At 25.4% G+C, this 6,934-nt stretch overlaps 1 long non-coding RNA gene across 1 annotated transcript; it reads right to left on the reverse strand.

Annotated features, from left to right (window-relative positions):
- Positions 1-1,208: 1,208 nt before the first annotated feature.
- On the reverse strand, positions 1,209-1,838 carry LOC111630500. Its single transcript, XR_002757538.1, has 2 exons — positions 1,796-1,838; positions 1,209-1,639 (listed from the first exon to the last, which is right to left on the reverse strand). It is a non-coding gene; the product is annotated as an uncharacterized LOC111630500 (long non-coding RNA).
- Positions 1,839-6,934: the final 5,096 nt, after the last annotated feature.

Raw genomic sequence — 6,934 nt, forward strand, 5'->3', positions numbered from 1 at the left:
TATTAATTAATCCACATACCATTACATCTTCTTAGATATAAAGATGGTCACCTTAAGTATTAAGTTAATTAAGTTTATTATTGTTATTTTATTAAGTTTTTTTAATAAAATTTTTTATATCTTGTTTTTTTTTCATTAATTTAAAATATAATTTTATTTAAACCAATATTCCAATAGTCACAAAACCAATAATTTATTTTGGGAAGCGAAAAGTACAAACAGGATCTCTACTCATTTTGTACAGAATTTATATTCATCATATTTGCATAATTGTCTTCAAAATTAGAAATTAAAACTAATATTATACACAAAGGTTATGCTTATGGTCCACATTAGAGGACATCAATATGAATTTTTTATAAAGAGATGGTAATAGAGAATTATAAATCTACGTGAATTTTTGACCTAAGACGTGAGGAACTATATTTGTTTTCATTTCTTTCTTCGTTTTCTTTACTACTTTCGTGTCTTGTCCTCATTCCGGAAAAGATCTTTTTCATCTTCCACAGCTCTTCTGATGAAGAATTTTGCAACAGGAAGTTTAAAAATTAAATAAATTCTTCTTTGCAAAGATTTCTTTGCAAATTACATAACATAAAACTTTGTGAATGCAAATTTCAATTACAGCTAATGATAATGATTTTTATCAAAATTTCTTTCTTTATATAATGATAAAAGAGGCTAAGAGATTCCATTATATAATTAAAATTATCTAGACAAATAAATTTCTAATTTTCTACATTATAAAAGTTCAATGTTTATTTATTTATTTATTTATTTTCGAGATACGTTTTGACATAAATAAGGCTTTAAGGCGCCTCACAAAATATATTTTCGGTCCTCGATTACTTTATAAAAGTTATATAAAGTAATCCGTAATAACAAAAAGAATGAAAGTCACATATACATTTATATATATTTATATATATATATATAGATTAACGCATTTCTTTCGTTTTTTTCAGTATTAAGTATTTTTTATGTTTAATTAAAAATTNTTATATATATATATATATATATATATATATATATATATAATTATTCGAATCAACGACATTCTTTAAAAGAGTCGATAAAATTATTATTTTCCGTTATTTTTCTCTGAATTTAAATTCATTTCGCTTTTATAATAAAGAGTTTAAAGTGATAACAATCGCAATAATCTCTTAGCCTATACAGAATACTATTATAAAACGTATTTAAAACCATTTTCGTTTCTTTTTTTTTTTTTTTTTTTGTTTGTTACGAATAATTTAGGAGCGGTATAACTGTCACTATAAATCTTCGTATCGGAATGGTAAAGCGTAAAATAATACAGAATAAATATATTTATACAATGTTTTGTTACGGTGGCTGCTTCCTTTCTTCTATTCTGTACACTTTTATGTACAACTGGACATTAAAAGACACTTCCAGAGTATTATACATTGCGTGCTCTCCTAAGCAAAAGTCGGTATACCACGTGAACACTACGTATGGCATTTGAACACGACGTTCTTCCGTCTTTGTTCTGTCGACATGTGAATGTTACTTATCATTTGTGTAACTCATTCTGGTAACACAGGTTTATAACCGCATTCAGCACAATGACGAGAAGCCAACATTTTACAAGAAAAATGATGCAAAGCGTCGTGGGCTTCTGAAAAACAAAGAAGGCGGTTTTTTTTTATTTCTAATACGTTTAAATACTATTTTTAAAATGGTAAGTTTATTATTTTAAATATAAATAATTTAATTAATTAAAATTTATATAAGAAAGCGATTTAAAAGTATTATAATTATTCGTATTTTTAACCTTTTAATTTTTGTTGAACGGCGAATCTGGCTTTCCGTTCTTGATCCAACTCGTGACAAAGGGCATCTGAAAAAAAAGAAAGAAAGAAAGAAAAATAATTAAATTTAATTAAATTAATTAGTAAAAAAAGTTTATTTAAGTATAAAATTATTTAAATATTCATTTAGCAAGTGAAGCGAAATGTAACCAAATTCGGAAATGTTTGAAAATCCGTTTAAGCTCAAGGCGTTGTTCATTAAAAATGTTCCTCCTCTTTTTTTTTTTTTAATAATAGAAAACGTTTATCAAGATTATTTTCTTTCGGCTACATTTAAAGTAATTACATAGATTTTAATTATAAAATTGAAAGTTTTATAAATTTATGGTATGATTTTAAATTATTTTTTTTTTTCAGTAACGAATATCTTTAATTTATAAATAAATCATTTTTTATTAAAATAATTAAATGTATTCGAGCTTTTATATATTAATAAAAATAATTATATTTAATTAGAAAATATATTAACTAATATAAGTAGATATTTCATTAATTAAAAGTCAAATTTTCAAAGAGCTTGAATGTAGTATTTGTATATACGAACACAAAGATTTAGATTATTATTATTATTTTATTATTAAATTTATTATTAAAATGAAAGATCGTTATTAAAAATATAATATGTTTTAAGTTAAGTTTTCAGTATTTAATTCACTATAAGTTCATTAAAGAGTAATAAAATACAATGATTATAAATTTTCTCAATTTTCATTTGTCTATATTTGAGGTGGAACGTTAGCGAAGTCTTTTCTATATGGATTACAGAATTGTGTTCGTTCTCAAAATTTGATCGATCGATTTTGATTAAACTTTGTCATTTTCCATTAATTGACATGGGGAATCTATAAATGTAACAAAAAACAGAGGTCCATGGCTTTGTTTTCGAGATACAGTGGGGTTAAATTAAAGCTAATCACTGTCAGTTTCACAATCCGGGACAAATGACCCCTAACCCCGAATTCCCGGAATCTTCCAGAGATGTATGATGACGCCTTAGACACCGGATTGTATGATGATCTCAGTCTTATATATATTTAATATTTGTATTTAATATTGTATAGGTTATATATAATTGTTTATATAGGTATATTGTATTATATAGATCCATCGTTTTATCTAGATTTCAAGATCTGGGAGCAGATTCAGCATTAATGGGATGGGAGGTCTTCTACAAAGGAAAAATTTTAATGGTTTTGTAAACGGTATAACATTAATTCCCTAAAGGAGCCAAACATACTGCTGCAGATTCTACATAAAAGTTATATGAATAAGTTTATTAAAGATTTATAGACGGTTTCACTAATACTTTATTTTAAAACCCATGTGGCATTTGTCAATTTCTGCCCTCAATATGTACTATATATTAAAGTACAGCAGGACAGGAACTGTGTTGTACATTGTTTGCACTGTTGTTTGCTAAAGACAAATAAAATCTATGTAAAAACCTGGCCTTGATGCTTACATCAAATTATGTTTGTATTGGCTGCTGAATTTTCTTTGGACTCACGTTGTACAGTACACAGTTTCTAAAGTCTCAGTATCATTCAGCTTAGCAGAACTTTCTGTACTTTTAAACATGAGTTCGTTTAATTCTACGAGCACAGCTTTTATAATTGCTTGCTTGGACTAATTTCGGAGAATTTCTAACCTATCGAGTGGACTAAACGGCACCATATCTAATCCTGGAAGTGACAAGCATTAGTAAAATGTGGGCGCCATCATCGCAGTGTACGACCTAAACTGTGATCAGTTATTTTTAGATTAGAAGTTACAATATGAACATCCTAACGGGTTGAATGTCAGTTCGCATAGGCTAAATCGTGGCTTCTTATAGCATGAATTTGAACAAGGCTTGTATTTTGTTTAGTAATTTAATTTTTTTACAGTGAAATGTAACGTATATTAAAATAAGAAAAGGCCACAAAGCAAACGACCCATCGAAAAATTCCTAATTTTCCAGTGGGCCATTCCGCCATTGTTATGAGCTGTCGCGATTCTCCACGGTGTTGACAAAATGAGCTGAAGATGGAAATTATCAAACACTTCTTCGATATTAAAATAACGACAAACCAAAATTCGGATAATATTATTTTATACCATACAAAAATAATTAAATAATACTCTAGTAAAATTTAATATTCTAGTAGCGTATTTATTTATTTATTTATTTTAATGTTACGAAATGAATTAAACAATCTGAGGTTTTATTTTATTAGAATGTTTTCCATTAAAATAACTCACTTATATGAAATCTGTTTTCCTCCCTATGCACTTACTAAAATTGAAATTGTAGCTAAATGAAATGACTTAGAAAAGATAAATTTGGAATGTTGAAATATTTGCTTTAAAATTTGATATTTATTACAAATAATCTGTAATTTCATATTATTCTATAGTGTTTAAACCGGAATATTTTACATACACTGGATATTATCTGCATAATATATAACTTATATATTTTTTTCTGCAGTTGTTCATTCGCCCTATCTGTAATATTGTTTTCCAATCAGTAGATTGTGGTCTCCATGGAATTGTGTCGTGTAATCACTTAATTTTTCGAACAAGTATTTAATTATAAAATAACTGATGATATAAACCGTAATTTTTTCAATCTTCTCTACAATAGGGCAGAAAAAAAATTAAATTTATTCCATTAATAAACAATAATTTAGAGAATCTAAATTAAGAACGGAAAGTTAATAATTAATAACTTTTAAAAACGTTATAAACTTCTCAGTACTAAATTTTCTATAAACAAAAGTAACTTAAAACATCTCTTTTATATATTTTTCGTTTGAATATTTCTATAAGTATTAAATAATAATTAAATTTTATCGTTTAAAATATTCATATTAACTCTAAAATTTTCATTCGATGATACTCATAATCCTACGTAGAATATTTTATTTCTTATCAAAACAATTCAAAGCTTTTATTACAGTATTTATTTATAGAACTAATAAAAATTAAATATTATTTACACCCGAAAATGCAACATTTGCAGCTTTATCTATAATCAGAATTATTCACTTTGTTGGTCTCTCTTATTTTCCCTGGAGAATGGAAATTTATCTTCCATTTACATTGAAAAATCATTGAATGTGTCTATGAGGAGAGGGTGATACCTTATTTTAATACAGTAAAACCTGAGTAAACCGGAATTGCACGGTACTGAATATATATATATATATATTTGTTTTTTCGATTTGGCAGGTTTTAGTGTATATATTAGAATAATGCTATGGTCTTCGAGCAACAAACAGCTACATTCTAGATCTAAGTAACTGTTTTCTTTAATTTGTTATAATTGTATTAAAGATAGATACGAAGAGAAATAAGAAAAACGTATAGTAACATTAATACTGTATATAGTATCATAGTGGGAAATATAATAGGCCTACTCTTTCATGCTACAGAAGTAGCTTGAAAGAGTAGGCCTCTGTTGCCTTTAGCATTCTACAAAGCTGTAGAATGCTACAAGCAACAGAGTAAGCTACTTGTATTATCATTAATATATATAAATATCCGTCAGTTACTAATATTATTTTAAAAAATAAAATGGAAACGAATAGAAATCGTTAATTCCTTCGTATATATACTCATGTATTTTGTAAGCAAATTATATTAAAAACATAATCGAAATTATTTGATATGTACTAACATTTTCCTCGTGTTTAACACATAAAACTAAGCTGGAGAGAAAGCTGCCATTCTGAGAAATTCGTCACTTTTAAGCTCTAGATTTATAATTAAGGACGACTCTTTGTTACGCTACTGTTATTTTATCAAACAAAATATTTGCTTTTAGTAAAATTATTTTGAAAAAAAAAAAATTATTATTTCTCCTTTCATATCATTTTCCTCGTGTTTAACACATAAAACTAAGCTGGAGAGAAAGCTGCCATTCTGAGAAATTCGTCACTTTTAAGCTCTAGATTTATAATTAAGGACGACTCTTTGTTACGCTACTGTTATTTTATCAAACAAAATATTTGCTTTTAGTAAAATTATTTTGAAAAAAAAAAAATTATTATTTCTCCTTTCATATTCGATGGTTAAATAAATCATTAAAAATTTGTATAAAATTTCTTTGCTTTATATAAAATATAATTTGATAACTTAACATTTATTTCTCTTTTAATTTTATGTAAATTTGTATATAAAGAAAGAAAGACGATCATCTAAAACGAGTTAAAAATAAATAAATAAACAAATAATTGACCGATTTTTGTTTTTTTCTGGCGTTAAATTTTTATACTGTTACATTTAACTTATATTAAATACAATTTAATTTATATTTAAATTCTAAAAAAACACACACAACACACACACACACATTTTAAAATGTTTAACGTAAGAAATAAATTTCGATCGAATGTCAATTAAATAATTTAAAACGGTCGTAATTTAATTAATTGTTAAATTCGTTTTTTTTTAAAATAAAAAATAAATTATACAAATAATGAATTAGTAAATGTATATATAACAAATTGGATCTTCTTTGTTTTTTATTTATTAATTCGTTTCTTTTATAATTGCATTTATCTCGTTATTAAATGTAAAATTCTGAAGACAATTAAATTGATTTTTTTTTTTTTTACTTTTAGAATATTCTCAACAATTGAAAATAATCTGCAAAGTATTTGTGTGTGTGTGTGTGTGTGTTTTTTTTTTAATTAAAATATAAATCACTCCACGTTGAAACAAATACAGAACGAATAAAGGAATACAAAATATAGTGTCTATATAGAGAAACACAAAGAGAATCGACGAAAATTCTGTATTCTAGAAAAATCTGGGAAGTAAAATAAATTTATATTCTAAAAATAAATAAAATTTTCTAGAATACATTTGATTTTAGAACTTAAAATAGTTTTTGAACTTTTTTACCATCTAAAATTGGATTTTGTGACGTTTTATGTTATTCGTTTTAGAATTTCCTCCCCCATGTCTAAACATAAACATAAAAAAATATTCTAAGTAATAGAAAATTAGTATAATGCTTTCGTTTTTCCCAATCTATAATATTGTACCCATTATATATATATATATATATTTTCCTCCTATCTCTTATAACTAAAATAAATTAGAATACGTGATGT

The sequence above is a fragment of the Centruroides sculpturatus genome, unplaced genomic scaffold (genome assembly GCF_000671375.1).
Source record: "Centruroides sculpturatus isolate CEXI.00-Female unplaced genomic scaffold, Cexi_2.0 scaffold576, whole genome shotgun sequence".
Taxonomy (NCBI): Eukaryota; Metazoa; Arthropoda; class Arachnida; order Scorpiones; family Buthidae; genus Centruroides; species Centruroides sculpturatus.